This window comes from Delphinapterus leucas, chromosome 10, assembly GCF_059928025.1.
Source record: "Delphinapterus leucas isolate spDelLeu-1000000601 "Yukka" chromosome 10, BTC_Dleu_Yukka2, whole genome shotgun sequence".
NCBI classification, from domain to species: Eukaryota; Metazoa; Chordata; class Mammalia; order Artiodactyla; family Monodontidae; genus Delphinapterus; species Delphinapterus leucas.
The window spans coordinates 91,403,336-91,415,610 of record NC_143138.1 but is presented as its reverse complement, the minus strand read 5'-3'; positions in this window follow the sequence as shown (position 1 = coordinate 91,415,610).

Sequence of the window (12,275 nt, the reverse complement as noted above, 5' to 3'; positions counted from 1 at the left end):
AAACTAAAAATAGAACTACCATATGACCCAGCAATCCCACTACTGGGCATATACCCTGCGAAAACCATAATACAAAAAGAGTCATGTATCACAATGTTCACCGCAGCTCTATTTACAATAGCAGGACATGGAAGCAACCTAAGTGTCCATCGACAGATGAATGGATAAAGAAGATGTGGCACATATATACAATGGAATATTACTCAAGGAGGCTGTCACCAAGCCCACAACATACACTGGGCTCCAGGGCCCTGATGAAGGAGGATTAACCAAGTTATGATCATTCTGCCTGTCCCATCCCATTGTTTTAAGAGAGTTGATGTCTGATCCTCTGACCTCTGAGCCGGGGAATCTGGCATACCATTATCCTTTAGGATTATCGGATGGAAATACAAGTAACCTTAAGTGGACAGTCAATTATTCTCAAGGTGTCAAGCCAATCAGATTTTTTAACCTAGGGAGAGGATGAAAACGGGCGTAACTTTCAAGGCACAAGGCAGAGAAAACTGTAATTACCTAGATGTAAACTTGCTCTTGTCAAAGGCAACAAATGCAGCACCAACTAGCAACATGTATAACTCTGATATTAGAAAAGCAAAGCAAAATAAACTAGCAAAAATCTGTTTATAACAGACTCACTGAAAAAGAGCAACAGGGCTGTAGGGCCATTAAGCCATTTGTCTGTCCATGCATCCAGCCACCCATCCAATATTTACTAAGTGCTAGCCTTCAGGGCTGAAAAGGTAACTGCAGATCCCATGCTTATATGGCTGGCATGTCTAACAACAGATGAGATATGATGTAAAATCCCACTGAACGTAAAAAACAAAAGATGAACTTACGTCAGACAACAAGGCCTAAGTGATCTGTTCCCTGTCAGCCTCTACGGTCTCCATTTCTACCGCTTTCCCTCATTCATCAAACCCAGTGTCACTGACCTTCTTTCTCTTCCTCCAGGATAATAACCGAGTCCCCTTTAGGGTTCCCCTTTTGACTGGAGAACTCTTCCCAATGACCTTCACAGGATGGGCAGCTCCTTATCATTCAGTTCTTGGCTTGGCCTCATCTGCTCAGAGAGGCCTTTCCTAACCAGAGAGCTTAATATTGCCATGACCTCTCCTCCCAGGTTATGCTCCATTTTTATCCTGCTTCATTTTATCTTCATTTTTCATTACCGAACATTATAATACATGTTGCTTAAGTTTGTGCCTTTCTTGCTAGAACATAAGTTTCACGAGGCAGTGGTTTTTATCCATTTTACTCACAGAGTATATTCACTTAATGGTATGCGATACAACATAGTCATTAGAAAAATACTTGATGGAAGAAAATAGTACACAAATATATATATATATATATATTATATATATAATTACAAGACCATGAAGGAAAGATAAATCGCTCTACTGAGGTATAAAATAAGGTTATTAGAGCTCGCCTGGAAGAGACTAAAAAGAGGTTTCTGAGGAAATGCTGTTCAAATTTAATCACACATGATTGTCAGATAAATTATGTAAATCAATTTGGTCCTTCATTGCCTAAAACCTAGAAGGAAATAAGATAAACTACAAATGAATCAACTTATACATAAATTAAACTGGTTAGTGAAATTAAAACTGACTGCTTAACTAAATGAAGAGAAAAACAACAACAACAACATGGAAACACACCCCAGGGTCACTGCTTTTTGTCCCTTCTACAGATGACAAGGCTGGTCTCTAAGCAGAGGACAGGTCTTCCAAACAGGTCAGAGACCCAGCTTCGGTGAGTTGATTAGGTAAACACATAAATGCATATTTAAAATTGAGCTCAGTGATATACGTCCAAAATTCCTCTGAAATGACCTCAAAATGATAGAAATACTCTCTCTTACTGAACTATTGTGATTTTTAAAAATAAATTTATTTATTTTATTTACTTATTTTTGGCTGTGTTGGGTCTTCGTTGCTGCATGCAGGCTTTCTCTAGTTGCAGTGATTGGGGGCTACTCTTTGTTGTGGTGCACGGGCTTCTCATTGCCATGGCTTCTCTTGTTGCAGAGCATGGGCTCTAGGCATGCAGGCTTCAGTAGTTGTGGCTCGTGAGCTCAGTAGTTGTGGCTGGTGGGCTCCAGAGCGCAGGCTCAGTAGTTGTGGCACACAGGCTTAGTTGCTCGGCGGCATGTGGGATCTTCCTGGACCAGGGCTCAAACCCATGTCCCCTGCATTGGCAGGAGGGTTCTTAACCACTGCACCACCAGGGAAGCCCCAGAACTACTGTGATTTTTGATGATTTGTCTTCATTGCTATAGAAGTCCAATATGAGTTTTAAAAAAGGCTGCAGACCCTTAAAAACTAATGCTGAGATGCTACTAGAAGGGCAGTCACCCTAGTGGTTTAATGAGAGAGAAAAACCACTGAAAAAGGAAAGGATGAGCGGGTGTGAGAAAAGAAGGGAAGGAAACATAGTTGTCCTTCAAGAAACTCGAAGCCCTGCCTGACAAATGAGTCCATACCATTCATTTCTGCATCATTTCCTACTCGGTGCTGCATAGGTCACCAGAAACCAGAAAGGAACCAACTTATCCACTATGCTGAAGAGACACTTCTATCAAAAGAAACTCTTCCCTGAAATGTCTTCGTTTAAAACCATTCCTCTCTTAGAGAATTCTCTTAAGTAAATTATTTTTCCAAAAGTAAGCTCCTACTATCGTATAAATTACTTTTCCTAAGTATTTTATTAAAAAGAGTCAAAAGCGTTTCCTCCCCGCTAGGATATATTTCTTCAAAGTGTAGAAATCTAGTTGGGAATTAAACTTGGAAAAAAAGAAACAGGGGCACCCTCCTTAACCATTTCAAAATTTGTAATTTAAGAATCGTATCAGTCACACTATGATGGTTAACTTTAGGTATCAATTTGACTGGGATAAGGCATGCCCAGAGAACTGTTAAAACATTATTTCTGGGTGTGTCTGTGAGGGTGTTTGTGGAAGAGGTTAACATGTGAATTGGTAGACTGAGTAAAGAAAATCGCCCTCACCATTGTGGGTGAGCTTCATCCATCCCATCAAGGGCCTGGATAAAACAAAAAGGCAGAACAAGGAGGAATTCACCCCTTTTGGTTCCTGCCTGCCTTCCTGCTTGAGTGGGGTCATTTCATCTCATCTCCTCCAGCCCTTGGACTGTGATTTAAACCATCAGCTGCTCTGGTCCTCAGGCCTTCCAACTTGAATTGAATCACACCACTGGCTTTGCTGGGTCTCCAGTTTCCAGAGAGCAGCATGTGGGACTTCTCAGACTTCAAAATCAATATCTCTCTCTTTCTGTACGTGTGTGTGTGTATATGTATGTTTATGTATGTATGTATGTGTGTGTGTGTATATTTATTTATATTTCCTACAGGCTCTGTTTCTCCTAATACACACACCTAGAAATAAGCTTCTGAATCTTATCTATCACCAAAGTAGGAGTAGTGGATAAATCACTATTTAAATGGCACTATTTAAACTACCCAATTAGTTTAAGGTCCATGTAATAGAATAAAACTAACCAAGCTGGATATTACCAAGGTCTTAAATTATACTGCATTTCCTTTTTGGCTTAATTCACAAAGCTTCTAAGATAAACTACCTAGATACGTTGGGGGCAGGTCAATCACAAGTTTATGGTAATTCAATATTTAAGAGATATGAGATAAAAGAAATAATTAGAGAAAACAAACAAAAAAAGTGTTGGAATTCTGCTTCTGTTCAAAAAATGTCTTGAAATTCAGCAAGATGCTTTGTAGATAGTAAGATAATCCTCAATATTAGCTAAGACCTGGGTTTCCTTCATCTTATACTTAGAAACAATCCATGTTATCTCTTGGGATATATCTGCTTAAATCTTTACGGTCCGTAAGCTACTATTTTTTTTTTTTTTGTATAGGGTTTTGCAGTTCCAGATGATTGTAGAAAGGCAACAATGTGATGAATTCCATTCTGCAAATTGAGTTAGATTTAACAAAAGTATAACAAAGACAGAAGGCAAAAATAATGATAATAATAATAATAAAAAAATGACACAGGAACTTTACACTTTCACAAGATTGCAGAAAGATCTGACTTAAATATATACTCAATTTTTATCTTGTAAAACTTACTCCATCATGTAATTTCCTTGTACATAGATTTTTCTTTTCATGCATAGGCAAATTACCTAATATTTCTTTAGAAGGCATATTAAGTACTAGTACATAGCACATTAGTCATTGGAAAGAGGAAGCAAGCTAGAGATGAGAAGGGAAAGTACTGTACTGGTAAGAGCCAGTTCTACATAAAGGTTAATCAGAAATGCAAATGAGGCCTTAGGTAAACACATAAATGCATATTTGATGCAGTTGATGACAACTTCTCAATGGCTCTCCTGTGCCCTGCTGCTATCCCGTGCGGCCAGGGCCCCTGCACAAAATATAATGCGGAAGCTCTGGAGATAAGCCTTCCCAACTCCTTTCCTATAGGCAATTACTAGCAATTAGTCATGCTGCAGAGCTAAATAACTCTCCCTCTGCACCTGCAAAAACGATGTTTGAAAGCCACAGCTGAATCCACTGCAGGACTCAAAATTAAATTTAAACTGAAAATCTAGCCTAATACTTTATTACCTGCTACTCTCAGGAATAGGATATGAGGAAGAAGAGGCCTCCAAAGGTAATATTTTATCTTCAGTTTGTTAGAATACTTCCCCAGGAATAAGAGTGTCTTTTATGGACAGATAATATACAGAAATATAGTTGTATTTCTCTTGGGCCCTATTGTAAGCAACATTAATTCAATCAGATCACACAGATTTGGGAGGCTTAAATAAGACACCTTTCCTTCCTTGAAAATGTTACTTTTGAATCACATATATTAATACGTGCTTATTAATGGATATCATATTCTACTCATCTCAATAAAGGGCTTCTTGGGGGCCTCCCTTGAATTTATTCAAAGGCCTCACTTATTTACTTATTAAGTTATTGAATGTAAAATATAGCAACTAATTTTGATCTTAATAGTAATATTTTATAAATGAATTGAAGACCATACAAGTGAATGGCGCCTGGAATACACAGTAGACACTCTGTATCATTAGGTACCAGTTCCAATCCTGAATCAATCTTTAATCAAGTACAGGGTTTTGAACTAGTTATCACTTAACTGTCTTCTATACCTGTTGAGTGGAAAAATGAATTAAAAGAAAAGATTTCACAATGTTTGGCTTTGTAACACACAGACATCCAATTATTCAAAGACACACACTCTATTCTCAAATACACATATACAAACATCAATTGGTCCCTTTAGCATAACTGGCTCTGACTTACTTGGACATGTTAAAAGTGAACTCAGGAGCTGCCGTTCTTGAGAACTATGGGTGATTCACAAATGATCTGCTTACAATATTTATCAAACTTGTATCTAATTAAACAATGGCACACAAAAACATAAAATTTCATGCACTGGAATTTCAAGATATACAAGGCATTTTCAAGTACCATTAGTTACTGGATCTGAGGTCTGTGTGACTTAATTCTTCAGCAAGTACATTTGCCAACAGGAAACTGAAAAATGAGCTGGACAATCAACAAATATGACAATGCCAAGCATGTCTCTGCAAATATAATATTATGGTAAGAAAAGAAAACTGCTTTTCTGGGTTGGAAAAGTTCTGTGCACTCCTCTTAGCTTTGGTTTATTAATCTCATTTATTTATTGCTAGAGGCTTTTGCTAATGCTAGTTTTGCCACTACTAAAAGGCTAAAACTTAGGAAAAAAATACTTCTAAATTATTTTTTTCAAAAGGAACCACTTTTAAAATAGTCAGATTGTTGTGCTAAAGAGCAGGTGAACCTGAGGGTCTCAGTGCCTGCCTCAGAGTTGAGTGCATGAGGCACTGGCAATGGAGCATCACAACCAGGCCCCCTGAGATGTACAATGCTTCTGTATGTGTCCGTTTTATTGTTCTTCTCTTCTGCATAATCCCATCCACTCCTCATTAGCTCTCCGATTCAAACTTGTCATCTTCCTCCATTTTAGAATGTCACACACACATACACACACACACACACTGTCCAAAACTTTCAAGAAAGTCAGATGACTACAATTCAAGTTAAGGCAGCACCTATCTCCTCCAAAGTTCTTCCTATGATGCTTAACGTTTATAATCTCTCACATGAGAAAATTTAAGTGAGAATAGCACCCCAATTTTTTTAAATCATTTCATTATAATTCTAAGTAATGAACAGAGAAAATCAGAAACGTGCTGGTTTGCCATATTCAATAAAGCAGTGATTCTCAAGCTTCAGTGTGCATCAGGATGGCCTGGAGTGTCTGTTAAAACAACTGGACTGGTCCCTTCCCCAGTTTCCCATTCAGTAAGTCTAGGGTGGGGTCTGGGGAGCTGCATTTCTCACAAGTTATCAGATGGTGAGGATGTTGCTGGTCTGGGGCTCACACTTGGAGAACCACTGCGCTGAAGTTCTAATGCTCTAATGCAGTAATTCTCTTGCTTTGTTTCAACTTCCCAGGAACAGGAGGCACTGCAAATTCCCACCCTACTGCCAGAGATTTTTTTAAGTAAGTCTTAACTTTCTGCAATTTTAACAAACATCTCAGGTAACTCTAGGGATGGTGGTCTAGGAATAGAGAGATCAGTGCCACAGTCTACTCTGGACTGTTGTGGTTTATACTTGCTGTCTCAGTGTCCCATCTAGGCAGCCCCATCTACTTTCTCTCTAAAAAGTGGAATTGAAGATTCAGTATATGCTTATCTTATCTGTGAACCATAACTTGAGAAACACTGATGCAGAGGTACACCAAATCAGTAAATCGCCAGTCTTCACACCCATTTTAAGACCCTCTTGCCCACCCAGTGAGAACCGGAGCTGCAGCCCCATTCCTTAGTCTGCCATTCCTGCAACTACCATTGCGAAGCTCATGTGCCTGCCGTTACCTGCCGGTACCGCAACTGCTCAGCCAGCCAGTGACCCACTACTGTACTCTGAGCTAAGTGTTTCCTGAAATGTATGTTATTTACTGAACTGACACCCCACTTCCTGCCTTTTACTTCTTATTTTGGCCAATAATTTCAAACAGAAAGTGTGAATAAAGTTTGAACTGGCCACAAAAAATAAACAAGCAAAACTGAAAAATAAAAGAATATCTTGAAAATTTTACAGCTCAGAACACCTTTAAAGAACTGGTGAAATATATATAGGGTAAAGGTAAGCAGGCAGGTTAAGAAATTGTGGCAAAGCCTGACCTTGCAAAGGTCAATATAAACATAACCATAAAAAAGGAGCATTAATAAATGGAATATAAGGCAGGCAAAACCGACTCTGGTTGGAAGCACATAATCTCATAGGCTTTAAATATGTCACAAATTCAAATTTTGATGCTGGGAATGGATCTCTTAATGCTTACAGACTAAAGACTGTAAAGATCTCATTGAATGCTGATTTGTTTAGGTCCCCCCAGTAGATTAAGCATGCCATTACCTCCAGACATTTACACTAACTCAACCCTAACCCACCCTATCGCCTCCTCCATTGCCAGTATATATTTCATGAATCTTCGAAGACAGAGGTGATTAAACTTCATGCTTCAAAGTTTCTCTAAGTGCATACTAGAAGCCACCTGCATCACAATCATTCAGGATTTCCATCTTTCAAAAGCAGTTTTAGACGGCAAGGCAGGATTTTAGAATCAGAATGTTTGGGAATGAGGCTGGATGTCTACATCTTAACCAATACAGAGGTGATACATATGCACATTAAATTTTTTAGAACTTCCTCTGTTAGGATTTTCTTTCTTCTTTTCTTTTATTGCTTTTATTTTATTTTATTACTATTTTTTAACATCTTTATTAGAGTATAATTGCTTTACAATGGTGTGTTAGTTTCTGCTTTATAACAAAGTGAATCAGTTATATATATATACATATGTCTCCATATCTCTTCCCTCTTGCATTGCTTTTAAGTGGATGGGCCTCTGCAACAAAAGGGTATATGGGTTCAGAAATGTGGAGTGTGATTGTTGGCAATGATGTTTTAAATTTTACAATATAAAGACCTTTACATAAAATATACATTTATGGCAGTGAAAAACTGTCATTCACCATGTTGTGAAGAAATAATTCAAGTAATTGAGTCTTTTAATAGACATTGTTTTATCTTTCAGCAGTTTATTTTAAGAAACATTAATGGAGTAGGTTTCTTTTCTTCTAAAATGTTTAGCAGTTATTTATTTGTATCTAGTGTTTCTTACACTCAAGTGAGTTCCAAGACGAAGAAAACTATGAAATTGTCAATTAAACAGATTTAATTATCAGAGTCTCCCTTTTCCTCGCTAGAATTGTGACTGGGGAATGCACAACTCTTAAATATGTTTGGGCACTTTGCTAATTAACAGGTTCCATTCATATGACAATAGGTAGAAATTAGAGCAAAAGTTAAAGATGCAGAAATATTTAACATCGTATGTCTCAAGCGATCTCCACATGAAGTAAACATTCTGTGTAACCCAATTTCAAGCTTCACATAGAACCACCTTCCTCCATTTAAGGTTTAAAGTTGGCGAAAATTAATCTTAGCAACACTTTATTCTCCTATCTGATGAAAATGGAATTTAACATGAAGACCTGTAAACTCTAGGTCTACCATTTTATACTTCAAATAAATCAATCTTAAAAATCACTTAGCCAGGGCTTCCCTGGTGGCGCAGTGGTTGGGGGTCCGCCTGCCGGTGCGGGGGGCGCGGGTTCGTGCCCCGGTCCGGGGGAATACCACGTGCCACGGAGCGGCTGGGCCCGTGGGCCGTAGCCGCTGGGCCTGCGCGTCCGGAGCCTGTGCTCCGCGGTGGGAGGGGCCGCAGCGGTGCGAGGCCCGCGTACCGCAAAACAAACAAACAAACAAAATATCACTTAGCCAATTCCAAAGGGAAAGAAAGTATAGTTCTAAAGAACACTCTCAGGTTAACGAATACATTTCATTTACAAAATGCCAACTTATGGCCATATCTATTAACCAAATGGGAAAAATATATGAAGCTGCTTAAAATAAAATATATATAAGACATTAAACTACACAGCTGAGATTAAAAACTACAGTGAGAGTGTGTGTGTGAGACATATATCCAGCTAAGCCACAAGAGTTGAAAGCACTATAGTTAGCAGTTATCAGTACCATCAAGCTCTGAGATCACAAAGGATTCCTTTGCAACACTCTGGGTCCAAATTCACAACACCAGAGGCCAATAGAAAGTGATTTTAGAAAAATTCAATAAGGTAATAAAAAGCTTGGAAAACACTTAAGAGTAAATACCAAAATGACACATTTCCCACTGCACAGAAATGCTGCTCACTGCCTCCTCTGATTAGAAAGGTCATCATACTTTAGGACTTTAAGCAGGTGTCCTCCCCTCCAGGTTGCCATCTGCAACCCCATCCATCACCCTTCCCATCTCATTTACCTATCCCTGTGAGAGCTCCCTGGAGCTCTCTACTTACACCACGGAGAGCACTTTGTACGGTATCTTCCTCTGTTCACTGTGAAAAATTACAAACTAAGGACCATATTTATTTTAAATCTGTGACTCCACAGCTGTGAACTGAGTTTCAGCCTGCCTCATAATAAGTATGCACCCAATGTCTGTTGAATGAATAATTGTTGAAATATTCAGCTGAAAACACTGGCCAAAGGATGAAGTAATAATTGGCTCCAGCTCCAGCTCTCTCAGGCAATTCAATTCAATTCAAACTAATTTAATTCAACTTCATTCAACAGGCATTTAGGAAGGGTCTAGCCTTTGCCTGTAATAGAGATATGAATGGTTTTTGGACCTGCATTATCTCTTCAATTGCCTTAACACTTTACTTTGCCAATAAAGGCACAGTTTAGTTTTACAACCAGAAATTAATTACAAGGGGGTGGGTATCATAGTAGTGCTCCAAGTTTTGTGGGAAGAAAACAAGAATAAACGGATATAAAATGCGTTCTCTAAAATTCTGTAGATATTGTACATAGCATATATTTATGTATAGCTCTTCTTAATAACCTACTAGTTTTTCTTAAGTGGTCTTGAATGAGAAACATCTGTTGCATGTAATGAATTATCTTTTCTCCTACACATTTAGAAGAGTACTAGAACAGCAGTAGTACTCCTTGGGAGAAATGAGAAAACAGTCACTCGAATTATTTCCTCTGTTTTGTGGTTGTGTCTAACCCTGGTAAAGGCAGTCTGGCAGTGTCTCTATTACAGATTGCATGTAGATGTGTATCTATGTATAATTTTTCATAACTTACTTCAATGAATCGGTAATTAACTGATGGAATTAATGGTGTTTAGCGGTATACACAACCATGGGGATAATTCAGGAGATTTACTATTAAGCTCTTTGATTTGACTCGCTTAGATAATTGGCTCAATTCTCCATATCACACATCTTAAACAATCACTAGAATAGATTCCAGGGGAAATTAACTTAGAATAACTCCTTCCTTGAGATGGTTTAAGAGAGGGTCATTTTCCTTTGGCTCAGGATTTAAGAGACTCCACATAAAACGACTGCTTTCATGTTTCCAACTAATGAGATTCCATAGGTGTAAAGAGGGCTTTCTATCATGAGACGGAAGGTACAAACTAAAAGTACATAGGATGGTGCTTCAAATGAATTCAGAATGAACTTTGTGGAGAAAAATGACAGTAGGTCTTTGAGTCAATCACAAAATTGACTCAGAGGAAAAAGCCCTGTGTAATGACAGACCTCCACTACAAAGTGCATTCAACAAGAAAATGATTTGATTAGGTCATCTTTAGAGTTTCCGCCACATCTAAGATTCAATGATTGCAAGATAAAGAATTCCATTCTTAGAAATTACAAAACAGATACGATCTTTCACTGTCGCCAAAAGGGCTGTGCTTTCAGTACTTCCGGGTAGTATTTCCTCCCAGGTAATGCACACACCTGTGGCTGAGATCCTTGTTCAATTTCACCTTGTTTCAATCCCTGGAATACTCCAAATTCTTCCCTAGCTCAAGACTTTTACACATGCCTCTCCCTTCACTCCCCATAAGCGACTCTAACAATGAAGTCTCAGCTTAGCGCCACCTCTTCAGAAAGACTTTCCCTGAATATACCAAGTAGACCTTCTCTATTCCAGTAATTTCATTCACAACATCAATCTCTATTTGTGACTTATTATTAACTATTTGTTTGTTTCTTCCAGTAGAATTGCAGCTTACAGGGTAAGGACCGTATTTGCTCTCCCCAATATCCAGCATATGCAAGATGCTCCATATATATTTACTGGATGCAGGAATGCAAGAGCACATGGATGGAGAGAGGGGAAAAAAAGGAATTCAGGTGACATTTGGGTATGGCCTGGGCAATGACAGATGTTCAGTTACAAAAATAATGTCCAAAAATTGAGTTGAAGATCAATCGGACTAGGCCTCCTGAGTGCATCAGAAATGAACACATGAAGATGTACTAACTTCAATAAAATCTGGCTCATTGCTTGTGCAGTGAGACTTACTGACTGATTTTTCTGGATGGTTTGCCATTTGCAAAGCATTACAGATTAACTATAGTCAATCAGATAGACTGGATCATCTGGCCTATTTCTTAAGAAATACTCTATCCTGTACATTTTTATTCACCTTTTTAGTGTTTCCATTGTTTCGACTTCATAAACAACCTCCTTGCTTAGTTAGGCCTGATTCAGGCTTCAGATGTTGGTGCAAAAACTCCTTCCTCAGGAAACCATCCCTGACCATATAATTACAGACTTTTCTAACTCCCTGTACTTTTCCTACATAGTAATAAATGTGTATATTTATGTATTTCTTTGATCAATTTCTGTATCCCTGAGCTCAGGGCCAGTGTGTCTCTTTGTTCTCCACTGTATTCCCATTGGCAACAGTAGTAATTTGTACATAGAATGAGTACCATTAACATTTGTTGAATAGATTAATTGGATAATTATGACTCCACATACCTGTTTCATTTTCTTCTTTTAAAAAGCCAATTATAAACAATAACAGAAAATTAGGTTTCATGCATGACTTCTGTGGAATAATGTAAAGTAGAGCTGCATGTATCAAAATCCTCTTTTCAATGCTCCACATCCCATTCTTCTCCACAGAGGAAGAGAAGTCTCTTTCAAAACTTATTCTTTGCATCTACATACATGTATAAAGAGATGGACATGCTTTTTATTTATTAAACAAAGAGTATCCTCATCTGTGTATTATTCTACATGTTGCTTTTCTCATG